The following is a 14,273-nucleotide window of genomic DNA, read 5'->3' as shown; positions in this document are numbered from 1 at the left end:
GTGGTACAAAGAGTAGCTTCTTCGTGCGTCAACTCAAAGTAACGTTTAAGACAATCCAGACGAATTATAATAGTTTTGGCAATCTGTTGGAATATAATTATTAGTCAGCAGTTTCTTATAACTTTCAAAGATGATCGATCAATAATGAATTTGCCAGTTTATGTCTTGAAGGCAGACTCTGCTGGAAAGTTGTAGAACTGAATTTAGACCAAAACTGAGTACAGAGTTGTAATTATTTGATCTAAAGTGATTAATGCGTTATCAAACATATTAATAACAACAAGACCAAGTTTAAATCGTTTTTTTTTTGTCTCTCATGATTATCAGATATGAAAATGATACAATTTTGGTGCAGTCGTTAGTAATCAGAAAATGTAAATATTTTAAATCCCATATCAGTTTAAATGTGTTCTTGAGATGGCACTTTACGCCAAATGATACTAAAGCACTAAATAACCTACACGTGTTGCTATTTCGTAAAACACCAAAACCAAAGTAATATCGCATGTGCTCATTCAATGAGAGCTTTTCGCAAATCACATTCCCTTTAGTGTAAAGCCATTATTTATTACGCTGGACCACACAGACGTCAGATAAAGCACTCTTGAGATAAAACAAACACATTTGATATAAACATAACAAAGGTGATGTGTTCTTTGAACTGAACCTTTATATATCTTGAAATACAGATTTATTCCATGAATTGTGTGGCCATTTGTCCGGTTTTATCACAGACAGTCCGGTTATACCCTGCTTAAAATGACCGTTGCGTGTGTGAAGGGAGTGTCTGATATTCTTGAGTTCCGTCAATGGCCACCGTAGTCATCTAAAATAAAAATGGAAAGCGTATACAATCTAAAATTAAGAAGGATACAAACGACAAATAAGGTTATTTCGCTTTGATCAGATAAGTGTATGGATATTTCAACGTTATATTTAAAAATTCACTGATTTTGGCCACGGTGTGGTGAGTGGGTGGGAAATGTTTTTGATATTACCACTTACTTGAAAGCTTGCATAATACGCTTGTCATGCTATTTAGAATTAATGAACTTTGTGCGTTTTTTCAATTTTTCTTCGACTCAGATCAATAATTTTTCCATCGACTCAAATCAATCAATTTTCTATCGACTCAAATCAAACAATTATCCCTCGACTCAAATCAACAAATTTTCCATTGATTCAAACCCAACAACTTTATATTGACTGAAATCAAGCAGTTTTCCTTTCGCTCAAACCAATACATTTTCCATCGACTCAAATGGAGCAAATTTCCATCAACTCAAATGGAGCAAATTTCCGTTGACTTAAATCAAGCAATGTTTCCATATTAACATTCCAATTTAGAAGAGGTTCAATATTAAAGTTGGCAAATAAATCTGCCCCTCAGACACTGTTTCAACGGATCAAATTCTGTTTAGTGATGTATTACAATCTTATGGGGTTTTATGCGTGCTTTTCTTTTTCAGATATTTCAAGTCCTGAACTTAAACAATGCGCCTGTAAAACGGACGCTAGTATCGACATTAAATATAACAATTCTGATTTAAAAGGAAAAGATTCATCCTGACATCACAACGTTTATATAGTGAATATATGAATAATTTTTATACCATTTATACGTAAACACGCAGACACGTTCATAAACAAAACTTTGATAAATGTCAGAATTATTACATCAATAACTGCAAAAGTAATTTTGACAGCAAAAACTACATTGAAGTGAGAAATCTTCTCAAAATCATCAAACAACGACCTACTGCCACTAAATTATCTGTATGGTTGATTGTTTGATCGTCTGTCGATCGATCTATTGATTGATTAGAAACAGAAATAGAGCAATAATAGCCGATGCATTAAATAACCCGTACGTTGGGCACACATGATACAGTACATTATCTATTGGTGAAATAAGGTCCATCTAAAAATAAAGATACATCGAGCACAAGTATAACATGTAAACACAAACAATACATAAATACGGAAAGTCTGTCTATGTATGTATGTATGTATGTATGTATGTATGTATGTATGTATGTATGTATGTATGTATGTATGTATGTTGTTGTTGTAGGGTTCAACGTCATTTTTCAGCACAGGATAGGGCAGTCTAATTGGTGGAGGAAGAACCCTGGAAAACCCCGGGATGAACCACCGACCCACGAGAAACTACTGGCAGGCTTTCTCACGTACCTACGTTAGCCGAGGCTGAGACTCGAACCCACGCAGACAGAGGTGAGATGGCAGTGATCCGTAACGGTGAGCGCTTTAGACCACTCGGCCACTCGGGGCCCCTATGTATGTATGTATGTATGTATGTGTCTGTGTGTGTGTGTGTCTGTCTGTCTACCTACCTACCTATCTAGCTAGCTAGCTATCGATCGATCGATCGAATCCAGATGGGTCCAATTACAGGCCCGAGGGTCATTATTATGGCTGTATTACTACATCTATAGAAGACGTTCCGAAATTCTACAGTATTTAAGACAGTGAGGGTCTACAATTTTACATTGTGTATATACTGCTTCAGACTGTGTTTTGTCAAATTAATGAATGCCTTTATACAGAAAGCAAGATATTTATATTTTCGTTAACACATTTCTTGTGCGGATTCATACAGTGAACATTGCTGGGGGGATGATTGTACTATAGAAACATTACAGAGCTCTCCAACATACTCAGAGTTTAACAAATTTAAACATTATATTTAATGATCGTGAGTTAACTTGTTAGGACTTTGGTTGCTATTTTCGTTCATTTCAGCATTCAGACGCGAAGTTTGTTTTGCTGGCAAGCTTGCAGTCTATTTGGATAACATCCGCTGCACCCAAATTTCGATTATCACTAAAGTTGGGTTTGCAATCGACACTATTTAATGACTGATTTTCTGTCGGTTTCAGTTATGATTGTGGTTGTGGTGACAGTTAAATCTGTACTTAAACAATTTTATTACTACATGTATATGTAATCAAGAATTTGTTTCTCATAAATGTGTACCATCTGTCGTTGAATTAAGCAGGTATGCAATACCGTACGGGTGACAGAATATCGATAGCAACAGGTCATGTAAGTTCAGTCACTGACAATTTACATTACTGGTGTGACCGCTCCGGTGGCCTAGTGGTTAGAACGTCCTCTTTGGATGTTGGAGGTCGTGGGGTACGAACCCCGGCCGAGTCATACCTAAGACGTTTAAAAATGGTACAAACAGCTGCCTCGCTAGGCGCTCAGCATTAAGAAGTTAGTGTTAGGACTGGTAGGCTTGGTGTTGGAGAATGTAATAGGAAGAAAACTATAAATGTATGAGTTATGACAGTGATACAGTCTTTTAGAATCGGTCATTTATAACACGTAGGTGCTGTTTTTCAGACATATAGCCACGTGGTTTTATTAGTTTTAACATACACTTCATGACGCCTGTAAAATCAGTTTGAACTTTGAATTTGATAATTGATCTGAAAGTGTCGTCTCACTGAATAATCATTACCGCTTCGAATTCATCGTATTTACCATTTAGCTATCCATAGTGCAATGAACTATTCAAGCATGTACTTGTATGTTCACACACAAGGAACATGTAGGGCCTATACGTTGACCTAACATAGGCAGCAGACGACAAATTATGTGTGACGCAGTTGGTTACCGCTTGAGCTGATAGGGTCGCCTGATAAACGGGGAATTCCCATGCAAGACGATTCGTGGAAATGTGAGACGAAAGCACTTTTGAGTGAAAAGAACGAACTCGTTAACCCTAGTTCTCACCACATCATCCACACGACAAATGAATATTAATAAGTTAAAATAAAGGTATGAAAAATATACAATCTTTGATGAATTTTAAGCATGAAAACTCCCATGTACCTATTAATGGTTGATGGATGACAGATTTGCAAGGTCAGTTATGTGTGCATTACTTAATAATTAACGAACGCGAATTAATTAGTTAAAGTTAATATAAAAACGTTACAAATAATAATAAAACTCGGTCAGATACTTATAGGGATCCATCAAACGTTTCGGACGATCAATCACGTGTTCCTAAACGTGCGGTAATTACTCAGTGAAAGTTATTATACATGTAAACATGGAACTTTCAAGTACCATACACTTTTAGTAAAGTATACATATTTATGGCTATCCAAGCATGAATGAAGAAAACTAACCCATCTATCGATGACCAATAATAAGTCTCAGAAGATGTTCGTGAACTGGTTCTAGCGAATGAAGTTAAACGAATGACACTTAAGCAGTGACAGTTAAGTCTTTTTCATCGGAACTAGTGTGAGAAATCAAATGTACCTTTTCTGGGTGGAATAGTAATATGTTCCGGTTCATACCGAACGATAGATGCACGTTAATGAACCGAAGTATATCTAAATTTAAAATAGATTTTTAAAAATCTATCTAGGTTACAATGATCAATAAAATGTGATAACAAACGGTGATTTCGACATCTTTGTCGTATTACACGTGGACAGTGTCAAAAACTAGTATATATGCAAGTATTTATAAATTCCCCTTTTGTATTGTGGATTTGGGAAGTGCTAAAATGTAGTATTCACGACATCTGGTTCTCAGAGTTATCTTCCTGATGTTGCAGCTATTGTCACAATTTCATAAGGAAGGAATCCAGTCAACCTTCATGCTTAGGGTATTCAAATCTCATACTATACAATTTAGAATAAAAGGAAATACAAATTTCTAGGTTGGGTCACATGCACTTTCTGTGTGTAATGAAACACACGCACACACACACACACACACACGCGTATGTATGTATGTATGTGTGTGTGCGTGCGTATGTATGTGTATGTGTGTTGTATGTATGTATGTATGTACGTATGTATGTATGTGTGTATACGCACGCACACACACACACACACACACACACACACACACACACACAGTATTTTAGCATAAATACCATTCATAATTACTTTTATGTCGGATCAGCCATAACCCATGACCGATCAACCATAAAATTGCATTTCACATAATTTTATCACAAGACAACAGCGCTCTTTAGCTAAATATCAGAAATGAAGTAATGACGTCACCCTAGTGACTGAAGCATCCCACTGTATTACATAGTTACTTAGTTTAGTTTAAATATATTTTATTTCATACATTTTTAAGTACAGATTAGTCAAGTATTGAAGATAAAGGATTAGAACGAAACCAATGGCTTATGTTTTCCACCTTTTATAAAAAAAAGAATAATTGTAAATATATATGAATATGTAGCTGATGATATTAAGTCTGAATGACAAAAGATACATTTTAATACTCAGAATGAAGACTCTCTCAGTTACACATTGACATTTAGCTAAGATATATAAAACAGGAGGATGAATTAGGCAGTAGATGAAAGACGATGATAAACAAAAGAAAGAAGTTAAATGGAAAATCGTCAATTAAAATGGCTTAAACATTGTGTTGATAGTTGAGAAAAATACTGAGAAAAAAAGAGGAGGGACAAACATAAATAAATACATCAAAAGGAAAAGAAAAAAAATTGAGATTGAAAGTGAACAGTCCTTCCTTCTAGAGCGAGTCATTGCAGACGCGATGGCGAATCATTTAGAAAAATAGTGGCATTAGCTGTTTGCAGCTAGCTGTTCATGACCCGTGAAAGTGCATGCCTGATAGTAAACATGTACTCTTACATAAATCTTTGACGTTTCAAAAACTTTATGAACGGCATCGAACATACGAATGTTTACTTCATACGGATGCGTTGTATCACAGCAAAAGAAGGTATATAAAGTTAAATTACCGTATGGCGTGATGGATCGAAACAGTTTTATACGATTTTCATGGTAACAAACTCACAATAAGAAGTAGCGTTGTGTACTTTCTACAGATCCAAATCTACAATGCAGTGATTATATTCTTTGTAAATAAATGTTGATTAAGTGAACTACATTTTGTTCTTTGTCGGGCATGAAGATTTGAAATTTCCTCCAACCCCAATAAAAGTGTTCTGGCAACATAAGTGTGTTGTTGCAACAGTCAAAATCCTGTCTGTCTCATTTTGTATTTCTTCTAATTCACTTTTATCGAGCTATGTGCAATTGTCCCAAACCACATTACCATATTCCAGAATGTGTCGTGTAAAAGTTGGAATTTGAATTTACGCACTACATTAATTCTTGAACAAGCTTTTTCCTTTACAAAATCTAGTTTGTTTGTACCACAGGTACTCGACGCGAGCTTGATGTTAAGAAAAAAAAACAACAATCATTTAAAGGAAAAAATCATACAGAGTGACAAAAATACCTTAGATTATCCCATGACCCGTTCTGACATAGGACCCTCTCTATTATATAAGAGAGAAGGTACGGAACTTCCAAATACTTCGCTCCACCCATGACCCTCGATTTCCTTCTGCTATTTCCGAGGGTCACGGGTGGAGCGAAGTATTTGGAAGTTCCGTACCTTCTCTCTTATATATTATGATAGAAAGGGTCCTATGTCAGAACAGGTCATGGGGGTAATCTACGGTATTTTTGTCACTCTGTATGATTTTTTCCTTTAAATGATTGTTTTTTTTCTTAACATTTAGCTCGCGTCGAGCACCTGTGGTTTGTGCCATGAGCAGTCATTGAGAGAAAAACTCCAAGATGTTTCTGGGTGTCAACTTCCTTAATTCTTTATTTGAGCATATAGCGGTGGATCGAGGGACTTTATTAATTTTTCTAGAAAATTTAAGAGATTCAGTTTTAAAACGAGAATTTCTTTATATGTCGGATTTTAGGCTTTGACGAAATTATATAAGACTAGTGTTTATCATATACAATATCATTTATTTGTGTCAAGAAAAGTAAGGGAACTAATACAGATACCTGGGGCACACCACCTCTAACACACTACCACTTTGAAACACGGCTGGAAGTATCTCTCGTTGTCTTCTGCATTTGAGATAGCTAAAAAAAAAAAACGTTTCATAAGGCTACCCATAATGCCAGTAGCTTTCAGTTTGTGAACGCGTCCTTTATGCTATACGTAGTCAAAAGCTTTACTTAGGTCTCAAAACACAACTCCGATTTCCTCACAGGAATATATTGCTTTACAGAAAGTGTCATAGAGGCAAGTTAAATGACTAAGTGCAATACCATCCGGAACAAAACCATACGTGGAAAGTGTAAGAATGTTATTTTTAGGGAAGTAATTAAATACATGTTTAAAATTCAGTCTTTCAAAACTTTATCAACAGTATCGAGAAGCTGTATTGGCCTGTAAGTCGATACGATGGAAGGGTCACCCATTGGCCAGTTATCAAGACTATGTAGTCAATTATATTTTTGTCATATTTGTAAATATCGTCACATTTCAAGCAATCTCAGTAGATGGTGGATGCTTTATGTGTAAGTAGATTACATTCGTTTGGACACACACACACACATATATGGCTGAGTGGTTTAAAGCGCTCTCCGTCACGGATCACTGCCATCTCACCTCTGTCTGCGTGGGTTCGAGTCTAGGATTCGGCCAATGTGGGTATGTGAGAAAGCTTGCCAGTAGCTTCTCGTGGGTCGGTGGTTCTTCCCGGGGTGTTCCCGGGTTCTTCCTCCACCATTAATGCTGGCCGCCATACATAACCTATCGTGTGCTGAAAAATGTCATTAAACCCCACAACAACAACAAAAAAGCATCGGGAACGATTTAAGGTTTGGTTTTCTGTAATTAAACATCCCATAATATCTAAATATCATGATGTGAGAAAGATCTCCAAACCCGCTGAGAATGCAACTTCAAACAAATACTTTATGATGTTGTTGTTGATAACTTGGCAATTTACAAGATGAAAGGATGCACGTAAACCGGCACGCAACATACAATCTGAACACGCTCTGGCCTTGAAGGCCTTACGATGGCTTGATTGAAATGACTTATTCTTGGCTAAAACAAGTTTTTCTTTTTTCAAGCACGAATTCACTAGAGAACTTTTTTTTATACCTAACTTGTTTCAATAATACCATAAATGGATCATAACGCTTTTAACATGGTTATATTTGCCTAACTTTCATAAGTGGTTGACCGAGTTCGGTCCTAATACCAGACTGACGTCACGGGGATTTATTACGTATCAAGAGAAAAGAAACGTGTCTGTGGGACATGGATGCCTGAACAGAAAATGACCTAAACGCACAACAAAACGTGTGGACGGTTAACTCGGATAGTCACAACACGTTCCAGCTACTTGTATATATTATACCCATGAATAATACGCACTCAACTATCATCAGCGTTTCGATTCATGTCTTTCATTGCTCAATGCACTGTCCTTCGAACCAATAATTTAAAGCTAACAATGAAATCTCTGATAAGCAACATCAAATATGGGTGTGCAGTGTTAACATGTGTGGAAGGTAGCGGATTCGAACCCCGGCCGAGTCATACGAAAGACTTATACAAATGATACTAACAGCTGCCTCTCTAGGCGTTCAGCAGTGTTAGGACTGGTCGGTCTGGTGTCATGATAATATGAAAGGGTGGGATATCATGCTACATGTATGCGGCATGATGCCTCAGTGCTAGACATTACTATATACTGCCACACTGCAGACATCGTAGCGATATGACTAATTTTTTTTTTTAAAGCTACGTTAAAAGTCCAAATGACTCAAAAACACACATACACACATACACTGTTCAGAGTTATGTTTGCGTTATACACCGACAAACAACAGGTCAAGTTGTAAAAGACTGCTATTTAAAAAAAAGACTACCAATGTAACTGAGACAATTTAGAGCCCCCCAAAATAAAAAGCCAGATCAAAACTTGTATTGGGAACAACAAGACGATCGATGGTATTAATATTAAAGTTTTCAAGTTTTCGCAAGCACTGCCTTGGTTTAATTCATGGTATTTTCTCAGTAAACAACTCGCAAGGAAGTAAATGTTTTACATACCAATATCAGAACTGACCAATGAAAGATCTGTATTCGAAAAGTCATGTTACTTACGTTCTACATTCCAACACTACAATAAACACGGTACTTGCGTATTACATTCGAACACTGTGCAATAAAAGTATTTCATATGTTAGTTGGTGACAAAGTGATCATCAATGAAATTAAAAAAGGGGCATGTAGCTACAAGATTCTGGAAGGTAAAACTTATATCTGAAACAGTAGAGAGTACACATACAAGATCAGATTTTTATAATTTACATCGTTATCAGACCTCGTCACATTACTACTAGGAGAAAAAGAAATACAGATATTTAGATGAATGTGCTCTTTTCTAACTTTGCAGGTAATTTCATTCACGACGCGCATGAATACTTCGGTTAAGTTACATGGCGTCATAACACAGGAACTTGATTCGGAGGGAAACTAATGTGTACAGGTGAGTGTACACATTGGTTTCCCTCCGAATCAAGCGCATGTGCGTCATGTGAAAAGGTGGATGACGTCTTAATTAAAGCGTTGGATAATGACGTAATGTTATGACGCGCGTTATTTTCGGGCAACGACACATAGGGTAAAATAGCGTTCAGTTACTTCCTTGGGTAAGTCGATAAGACACAATTAGAATACATATAATAAAGCAATTTTTTAGCGTGTCCGTATGTAAAGCCAGTACTAAATACAAATCCAGACCACAACTCATGTGAAGGAGAAAACTACAGCTTCATTATGGATAAATATGTTGCGAGATACCCCCAAGGTCATGCGAGAGCGGAAGAGGATGATCGACCAAGCAGCCAGACAACGGATACAAACACGTTTGGTCAGCTGACAACGAAGCAATATGGATACATCTAGAGTCTGCAGTTATGGAAAAATATGAGGTGCCGTAGTGGACAAAAGCTGGTCCAATGAGAAAGTTGCAGTTGCAATTTTGACGTTGTACGTCGAGAAATCCAGTATCACGTGATGGATAAAATTGCATGTCCTTTAAGTTCCATTTTCAAGATCGAGATTTTTGATTTTATAATTTGAAATATACAGTGGCAGTTTAAAGTTCTATTTCTTATGTCGACATTTTACAGTGTATATTTTGAATTTCACAGCGGTGGTTGAAATTTCAATATCATATGTCGAAAATCCCTAATTCACACGTTGTATGTAACGGTTTCTGATGAAAGTTCCATTTCATATGGCGAGTATTTAAACTGCATCTGTTGAATTTCACAGCAACGAGAAGCAGCCTTATTGTTTAGACATAACGAGGTCTGTTCACGACAGCGACCTCTAGCGAAGAAATTCATTGTAATTCTCGACCTGTGAATGGTAACTTTCCAATTGTAAATGCATGAAATGTAATGGCGCCTCATAATTGAATACACGAATGATGTATCTTAATACTTGATATTATTTTGAATTGTTAAAGTGGACATTGTGTAATGTTACTTTTAAAACCAACACATCATTTCACCATATAAAAAATAGCAATTTGGACAAGCACAATAAAATATTTAACCACCGCTGTGTAATTCAACAGATACAATCTAAAAACTCAACATATGAGATGGAACTTTCAGCACAATCAATGTGATTCAACATGTTAAACTGAAACGCTCGACATATGACATTAAAATTTCAACAACCGCCGTGTAATTCAGAAGATAAAATATAATCAATGGACACTGAACATCGAATTTTCAACCAGCGCTGTGTAATTCAACAGATGAAATCTAAATACTAAACATATAAAATAGAACTTTCAACATAAACTCTTTGAACCAATACGTAAATTAAGAATTCTCAACGCATGACAATGAAATTTAAACCACCGACGTGTAATTCAAGCGACACAATCTAAAACGTCGACATAGAAAATATAACTTTCAACTACTACCGTTTAATTCACCAGATACAGTCTAAAATCTCTATCTAGAAAATGGAACCATAAGGGCAAGCATTTTTGAGACAACACGTGAAATTAGAATTCTGGACATATGACATCAAAATTTCAAAGGCAAATTTTTTATTAGACCAGCTTTTGTCCGCTACGACGCCTCATAGAAACACCTGTAAACACGAGAGGGGGCTTAAAATTCACCGAACCAAGATGGGCTGTCATCTGGTTCTGAAACTATTACAACTCACACTGCAACCTCTTGAGACGGAGGAGGAGATGGACCAGGATACTCCAGCACCTCCAAGTGCCAGAGGATAAAAACTAGTCCAGCATCGAGGAGGAGAATATATATGGTTAAGCGAATCTGTGCGGGAGGCTCTAGCTAGTTAGTCAGGAAAGGTCTGCAACGGTAAACGAGAGAAACGAAGAATGAAATGGGATGTGAGTTTAAACATAACAGCATGGAGACAGTTCGATGAGGATGTAGACTAACCATTGGAAGTAACATCGACAGGAAGTGTCCTGGAAAATATCTTGGAGTGACAGCTGGGAGACTGATGCTAAGAAAATCAGCTTCCTCTTATGCTCAGAGAGTGATGTACTCTCTACACCAACAAACCTAAATACATTGGGACCAACCGATGACCAAAACTGTAAACTTTGTTGGAGACTTGCAAATCTAGATCATATGCTGTCATCCTGCAATGAACCTCTGACAGACGGTCGTTATCGTTGACCAAGTGCTTTCTGAGATTGCTGACAGCATGTATGCACCAGGTGAAAAGTGGCCCAAATTTCATTAGTTTTGTGAGAAGCGGCGAGACAAACATGCAAGAGACTGAAGCAAGAGGCATTTTTGCAAAAGCGCAGGATTGAAAAATGCATATGATATAAATGGATAGCTGAAGTACACAAGAGACATCCATAACACCAGCTTCAGACCTGATACGTTCAGGCGGTACCAAACAGGTGATTGTGTTGAAGCTGACAGTGCCATGGAAAGCTAGAATGGAGGAAGTCCATGACAATAAATTGAAAACGTATCGGCACTGATTTACGGGTAACAGGAGAACGGATGGAACGCTTGGAATCTAACGGTGGAAATATGATGCCGGGACTTTGCATCACATACCTTTTGGTGTGCCATGGGAGTAATTAGGATTACAGGACCTATCCGCAGGAAGTTAGTAACCAAGGTTGGCCAACAGGCAAGGGAAGCCTCGTATTGGATTTGGCGGAAGAGAGAAGAGCAATTGCAATGCTAATCAGTTCCGGGGTCAGTCTGATCAACTCATTCGGCGCATTCCGGGAGAGCGTTTGTAGTAAATGGGGACACTTCGCAATCAAGGGGACTTCTATGCTAAATTAGGGTCCCGGTACTTTGGGGTCATAACGGGAATTTAACATTTAACAGATTGGGCCAATCGAGGGTCAAAGGAAAAAATGGAACAGATGGAATGTAGAGCGACAAGGGATTGGGTCTATCTAGGGTCAATAGGAATTAGAGATGGATGATGTCACGATACTTTAAACTGGCAACAACAAACAAACATACACATATACACAAACGTACGAGTGCACACACACAGACGTACGTGTGAACACATAATTATACCACCACACTGATAATTATACAAGCTACTAAAAACATTTAGGCAACAGAATAGGTATATCTTCTATGCACTGGATTATCCCTGAAAAGGGCTTTTGGGTAACTTCTTCTTTGTCTTCTAACTTTTGTCTTCTTCTCTTCCACCAACATCTTATTTTCTCCAATACGTTCTTTTTCCTCTTTTTCTTCTCATCCTTTACATCCTCCTGTTTCTCCTTCTCCTCATTCTTACTCTCCTCATTCTCCTCTTCTTTGTAAATTTTTTCGTTCCATCTTTTCAGTTGTTCTTTATCTTCCTTATCCCACTTTTTCTTTTTGTCTCCCTTTGATTAGTTCCTTTAATATTTATTTCTCCTTGTTCAAATTATTGATCTCCATTCTTAGGCTGCGCGGGCTATAAGCTCCATACTGCATCCTAACCAACATTTCCTCCACCACTTCTATGCTATCCAATACTTCTGCAGCTTGTTCACCTTCTCCAAATGGTTCCTGACCATTTTTTAAATGTTGAATGGCGCGAATGACGAACGCTGTGCTTCATATACTTGAAGCACGGACGTGAAGGAAACAAACCCCTTACAATAACTTCACAAATTATCTATTATCAACACAGAGGGAAGAAAAATAATCCATTATCTACTATCAACACAGAGGGGGAAAATCCATTATCTAAAATCAACAAAGAGTGACGAAAATAACCTCATTATCTACTCTCAACACAGACAAGCCAAGGAGTCAGTGTTTATAGTCACACTACTCCACATCCACAAACGTACGCGCACATATAAACGCAAACACAAACACACATTTCAGTAAATGAGTCAGTGTTTATAGTCACACTACTCCACATTCATACAAATTGGTAATTGATCAGTCTCTCTTTTCTAGAGATCTGCTTATCCCTGAAAAGGGCTGATTTTTTTAAATTAAAAGCTTCAGACGCACCTGTTAGTGATAACATCTCACAGAATGGGCCCCACAAATACTTTACTTATTCCAGGCATTGTCCCAATTCACAGTTGTGGTTGCGAGTGCACAGGCAGCTTGATTGGCTTCAATACCGTAATCTTCGGTTTTGGGGATTTTGAAGACTTGTTCCCCTGTCTTCTTCTTCTATTCCACACCCGTGTCTTTCATATGTTATGTATATTTGATTCAATTTAGTTTTAAAATTAACTTTTATTAAAATTCCATTACATGTATAAGTAATGTAATTTTATTTACTGGACTTTGACACTTTTCAGAAATTAGTTTAGCCTGACTGTTTTTCGTAAACACCTAATAATAGAACTTTGTATCTTTATGCTGACCTAGTTCATGGACTTGATTGAGAATCAAGTAAACAACTTCTCTTTTTATTCATCCATAATGTGGGATTGATAAGAATGAAATCGAGGCTGACTGGGAGTATGTGATTCTAAGTATTCGAAGCTTCGATCTGTTTCTAGAAAGTGATACGTGACCCTAATACTGGTATCAATTTTGCGTCTTACTTAGACTGTATAATCGTCTTCTTGAAATGAATCAGCCAGTAGGGCATTTTACCTTTGACACTGAAAGGTGTTTTTCTTTCTGTTGTGACCAGTTAGAGTTACATTTTGATTTTTCTTAAAATTATTTGGATTCTAAGAGATTAATTCGTTTCATCGACGAATTTTTAAACGTTGATACAGAATTCTTGGACAGAGACATTTATTGAAATTTTATTCCGAATTCAAACGCCGGAATATTATTTTCTGTGGATCAACAAAGAACCGTTGACACATCAGTGCTACACTAATTAAAGTATACGTCATCGTCTTCCATTTTGGATTTTCGCCAGGACTCGAACTCAAATTCATTAGAACA

General features: G+C 37.1%; 1 long non-coding RNA gene across 1 annotated transcript in view; it reads right to left on the bottom strand.

The window, feature by feature from the left end:
* Positions 1-663: 663 nt before the first annotated feature.
* The window catches only part of LOC149798444 (uncharacterized), a 35,464-nt gene continuing 21,854 nt past the window's right edge, over positions 664-14,273 (bottom strand). Inside the window, exon 3 of the long non-coding RNA XR_016422018.1 lies at positions 664-826. This is a non-coding gene — a long non-coding RNA (uncharacterized LOC149798444). The remainder of the gene's footprint in view (positions 827-14,273) is intronic.

The sequence above is a fragment of the Sinohyriopsis cumingii genome, chromosome 6 (genome assembly GCF_028554795.1).
Source record: "Sinohyriopsis cumingii isolate HCF-2022 chromosome 6, ASM2855479v2, whole genome shotgun sequence".
Lineage (NCBI taxonomy): Eukaryota > Metazoa > Mollusca > Bivalvia > Unionida > Unionidae > Sinohyriopsis > Sinohyriopsis cumingii.
Note: the sequence above shows the minus strand (reverse complement) of the source record. Positions and strands in the feature narration are given on the sequence as shown.